Here is a 6000-nt window from a genome sequence, read left to right on the forward strand (position 1 = left end):
TGGCATGTAGGCATGCGCACACGCACACCCACACACCCACCTGTGACCATCTGGCTGCAGGCAGTGAACTCTCTAGACGCAACTTCTAGTTGCGACGTTGTTCAGTGATAGCTGTGACCAGCAAGGAAAACTTGGGAATCCATGAGTTTCTCTTTATTTCTTATGGATGTGTATGGATCTAGACATAAAAAGAAAGTTTCGGTTAAAATATGTAAACTGGGGGATGAGGAGATGGCTTAGGGGCCAAACCGCTTGTTGTTTAAGCATGAAGACAGGAGTTCAGTTCCTCGATACTCACCTAAGAAGTAAGTCGGGTGGTGTGCTCCAACCATCCCAGCACTGAGGGGCACAGATCGGATCCTGGGGACGTGTCTAGTCACCAGTCTAGCACAATTAGAGAGCTCAGGCTCAGTGAGAGTCGTTATCTCAAGAAGTAAGGTGAAGGGGCTGGCAAAATGGCTCATGGGGGTGGAGGAACTTGCTTCAAAAACTGATGGCCTGAGTTGTTCAGCCTTTGGAGGTCACATAAAGGTGGAAGGAGGTAACCAGGGCCACAGAGTAGTTTCCTAATCTCCACTCAGGTCGCACACACACACACACACACACACACACACACACACACACACACACACACAGAGTAATACATAAAAGAAGTAAGGTAGTGAAAGAGGGAGACACCAACAACTGCCTTGGTTCTACAGACCCCCTACTCATATGCACATTCATACATACATTCATATACACACACTCATATGCACACACTCATATACCACCCCAGCAGAGATGCAGTTGAGAAGTAGATCACTTGTCTAGCATGCTCAAAGCACTAGGAAAAAATTAATTTTTTTCCTTTTAAATGTATGTGTATGTGTTTTGCCTGAATGTATGTATGTGTTCCACATGCAAGCAGTGCCCAAGGAAGCCAGGAGAGAGAGTCAAGTCTCATAGGACTGGAGTTACAGGTGGTAGTGAGCTGCCATGTGGGTGCTGAGAACCTCTGGAAGAGCAGCCAGTGCTCTCAACCACTGAGCTATCTCTTCAGCCCCCAAATAAATCTTCTTAAATTGAGTCTTGATTTTGAGGTGAACCAAATTTTAGAAATCTCCTAAGTAGGGCTGAAGTAATGGCTCAGCAGTTAAGAGCACTGGCTGCTCTTTCAGAGAACCCAAGTTCAATTCCCTCACATGGCAGCTCTTACTATCTGTAACTACAATCCCAGGGGAGCCTACACCCTCTTCTGGCCTCCAAGGGCACCAGGCAAGCACACAGTGTTCATATATACATGCAGCTAGTCACACCCATAAAAAGCCAGGAATCTTGAAAAACAGATATAAGCTCTTAGGTGAAACCATGAGTGTGTGTGTGGGGGGGGGGGGGATGACAACCTGGGCAGAGCTCCTACACCTGCCAGTTCCTGACCTCGGAAGCTGCCTCTGTTTCCTGGTTAAGGAGGCTTTGATTGGACCTACCTAAGGTGAAAGTCTCAGCAGGCCACTTGCGCCGCTGCCCAGCACTGGCCCTTGTATAGCATCCAGCCCACCTGTTCTCCTCTGAAGAGTTTCTACAGGGCCGGGTCAGCATCCCACCACGTTTGCCCCACAACACCCTCAATGCCTCAGAATCTCTGTTCTGCATAACATTCAGCTCCTTGCATTTTCATAAACAGACAGTTTTCCTACAGTAAATTACCAGAACTAAGAACCTGGCTTCAGATAGAGCCTTGCTCACCAGCCCACAGAGTCTCCACCCCGCAGTCAGAATGAAATCTGGCCTTTACTCCTCTGCTCAATCCAGTCACTGCTGTGATTACAACCCTACAATGACTTTCTTCAGCAACTGGGGAGAGCCCGTCTCCACACCTCAACTCAGGAGCCAGGACTGCAAGGTTGTCTCCTGACATCTGAGCAAACTCTCCTACCTCAGGACATTTGCTGGTTGCTTCCTGACCTCACTGCAGGTGCTACTTTTCTAAGTGCAGTGCCCCTCTCAACTAGTACAAATTTGTCCCCATCAACATTGGGACAATGTGGCCACATCTGTAGACCCTACTAATGGAGAGAACCATGAGTTCTGTTCCCTACCAACAAAGAGAATGTGAATGCTGTTAAACTTAGCATGCACCCAGCACCTGGCAGCCTATGAGAGAGCCCAGTATTGACAGCAACACCAGTCCAGCACTTACCAGCTGTCTGCACCCTCAGTGCCTTGCTGTCTCCGACCCTGCCAAGGCCAGTATGCCATCTGTAGGCTCCGAATGCAATGAGAATGACTCAATGGAACTTCCAGCTGTCGAGCCTTCGAGAAATGACCAGATGTGACCTGGAGTTCCTGTGTGACCCACTTCTGTAACGGGCCTCTGAATGCTTGTCCCTGTTCATGCACTCCGGGCTTCTTGCCCTTTCTTCTCTTCTCTACTTGGCTTTAGGTTTCCTGGTGCCTGGCAACTTTCCTGGCCCCAACACAGCTTCCTGTGTGAGAGACTTGGAGGAGCTACGGCCAGCAAGCTCACTACTCACAAGGTAACCTACACATTCCAGAGAGGACCCCACACCCCAGAGAGAGGAGACAGGAGACTGAAGGGATATGGTCAGGGACTCCTCCAACCCCCTTTTTGTACTTTTTTTTTTTTTTTTTTTTTTTTTTGGTTTTTCGAGACAAGGTTTCTCTGGGTAGTCCTGGCTGTCCTGGAATTCACTCTGTAGACCAGGCTGGCCTCATACGCAGAAATCTGCCTGTCTCTGCCTCCCAAGTGCTGGGATTAAAGGCGTGTGACACCACTGCTTGGCTTTTTTGTACTTTTGAGATAAGTTCTTATTGTGTAGCTCAGGCTAACTTCAAACACACAATCCTCTGGCTTCAGCTTCTTGGGTCCTGGGGTTTACAGGGATGCACTGTTGCTCTGGGTAGAGACTACACTTAATGCACTGGGTATGAAACAATGAGCATGTGCTGGGCCGCCTGCCTCTGTCCTCCCATTCATTAAACTCACATGCTAGAAACTTGACGCTCACTCTCATACAATAATGGTACTTGGAGCCTTTGGAAGGTGAAAAAAAATCAACCCATCCATGGCCTAATGGGTTAATGGGGATAGAATGTGGCTGTGTGATAAATGCAAGCGCTCTCCAGAAGGCTTGCTCTGGCTCCGCGTTATGACACAGCAAGAAGAACCTTGCCAGATGCCAAATCCAAGCCAGCATCGTGTTCTTGGAATTCCCAGCCTCCAGAACCGTGAGCTAAATAAATAACCTTCTAATTTTTTTCATAAGTTATACAGCTTCAGATATTTTGTGTCAGCAACAGAAAGTAGACTGAGGTGGCAGGCAAGCAGGGAGAGGTTGGGCTGGAACCGCTGGGAGGCTGAGCGATGTCGCTCAAGGGTGGAGTTGTATAAGGAAGCTAGGTTGGAAGCCAATGGGAAAAGGAGGTGGGGAATGAGGCGGGACCAGGAACTGCACCAATGCGCATGTGTGCCCTTGAAAGAAGCAGCTAGACTGTTCAGAATACACCCCAAGATGAGTAGAGGGTCTCAGGTGGGAAAGGCCAAAAGGGAGTTCTGAAAGGCAGAAGTCACGGGGAGGAGGTGGAAACAGGAAGCTTCCTGTCAAGGAAGAAGAGTTTCGACATCGATGAGACCGAATCTTCCAAGGCTAATTTTTTGTGTCAGATCAGTTGAACTATGGCATTGCAAATACATGATTACTATTATTCTGGATGTTTCTGTGAGGCTATGCTTGGGTCTGATGAACATTTAAACTGAAGATTGTTCTCCATAATGTGGGTGGGGTCACATGAAATCAGCTGGAGGTTCAACAGCGCTGAGGACTTGGTAGTAGATGGCCAGTGAAGAAATAGCTATCAGCTTTTTCAGAATCTCCAGCCAGCCCATAGTCCACCGGCAATCTACATCTGGAGCCTCTTTAAGCATATAAGCACACGAGCAGGTTCCTCAAAGTGAAGGCATCCCCCCTCCTTTCTCTCTCTCTCTCTCTCTCTCTCTCTCTCTCTCTCTCTCTCTCTCTCTCTCTCTCTGTCACACACACACACACACACACACACACACACACACACACACACACAGAAAGAGAGAGAAACAGAGACAGAGAGACAGAGAGAGATTTTTTTGTTTGTTTTTTTCAAGACAGGGTTTCTCTGTGTAGCCCTGGCTGTCCTGGAACACACTCTGTAGACCAGGCTGGCCTCGAACTCAGAAATCCACCTGCCTCTGCCTCCCAAGTGCTGGGATTAAAGGCGTGCGCCACCACTGCCTGGTGAGAGAGATAGATTTAACAAAAAAAAACAAAACAAAACAAAAAAAAAGTCAATCAATCAATTAATACAAGCTTACAAAAAGGTTGAAGTATTAGAAAAAAAAATCTTAGCTGGCCAGTGGTGGGCTCAGGCCTTTAACTCCAGCACTTGGGAGGCAGAGACAATGGGTCTCTGTGAGTTTGAGGCCAGCCTGGTCTACAGAGTGAGTTCCAGGACAGCCAGGGGTATGCAGAGAAACCCTGTCTCGAAAAACAAACAAACAAGCAAACCAACAAAGCCTAGCGCCCTACTCCAAGAACGTTTATTTATTAGAAAGAGCCTAACCATTTCATTGACAGAGTCCCCATGCCATAATTCACTCATGGGTCAGAGGCGCTGGTTGTGCTCAGTGGTGCCAGGTTCTTCTTAGATCGCCGGCACTGTAAAACCAAGGCACTAAGTGTGCTCAAAGTCCAGCAGGCCCCACTGGCAAGCTCATACCTGGCTCGCCACTGTTTACTACATCTCCCCCATCTCCACCACAAACAGCCCTTCCCCGCTCTAGGCAACGTCTTGGGTTGGCTGGGTCTTGGGCTGGAGTAGAACCCTGCCCGGTGAGATGGTGGGCATGCAGCTCAGTAAGTGCTCAGCGCTGAGCCAGCCCCAACAGACAATGGTGTTACTATGTATAAATATAATTCTTGATTTTCCTGCCTCTGCCTCCTGAGTGCTGTCAGGAATGACTCACTCCACCTGTCTATTCTGGATGTTTCTATAACTGGAGTTGGCCAATGTGTAGGCTATTGGTCTGCCTGTATGGCTTCGAAGTGCTTCCAGGTTGCACCGTGGATCAGAACCTCATTCTTTTTCATGTCCTAATAGCACTCCTCTGACCTCCTAGAGCATGCCATAGCCATTCCTTCCTCTGCATTGGCACTGCAGGGCCTTCCCCTCTGGGGCTGTCAAGGATAGAACTTCTGTGTTTTGTGTGAAGTATCAGCTGTCCAAGAGAAGTGTAGGTGTATCCTTCTCCCCACATCCCAGTACCCACAACTGCAATGGAGGCACAGCATTGTGATGTGTGTGTGACCTTGTGTTGGGCATCTCATTGACGTCCCAAGTCTCTGCTTCCTCGGATGGAGATATGTCATGAGACCACTTGTCTACTATGCTAAAGCTCTGAACACCAAAGACTTTTTGATGAATTTGTATTAAACCCATGCAGTTCAAAATTGACAGGGTGAAGTCTATGTAAAGGTTTTATTGTTATTTATTTAGGTGCTGAGGATGGCGCTCAGGGTCTTGTACTTGCCGTTCTCTCTTGCTGAGCCATACCTCTCTCACTGAACCATGACTCAACCTTTGTGGTGGTTTGAATATGCTTGGCCCAGGGAGTGGCACTATTAGGAGGTGTGGCCTTGTTGGAAGAAGTGTGTCACTGTGGGAGTGGGCAATGAGATCCTTCTCCTCCAAACCATGTGGGAGCCAGTCTTCTCCTAATGGCTTTCAGATGAAGATATAGAACTCTCAGCTCCTCCTGCACCATGCCTGCCTGGATGCTTCCATGCTACCACCTTGATAGTAATGGACTGAACCTCCGAACTTGTAAGCCAGCCCCAATTACATGTTGTCCTTATAAGAGTTGCCTTGGTCATGGTGTCTGTTCACAACAATAAAACCCTAACTAAGGCAACCTTATTCACAGCCTTTATTTTTCTTATAAAAAGTTCTGTCTGGGGAGAAGGAGAT

The sequence above is a fragment of the Arvicanthis niloticus genome, chromosome 1, assembly GCF_011762505.2.
Source record: "Arvicanthis niloticus isolate mArvNil1 chromosome 1, mArvNil1.pat.X, whole genome shotgun sequence".
In the NCBI taxonomy this organism is placed as follows: domain Eukaryota; kingdom Metazoa; phylum Chordata; class Mammalia; order Rodentia; family Muridae; genus Arvicanthis; species Arvicanthis niloticus.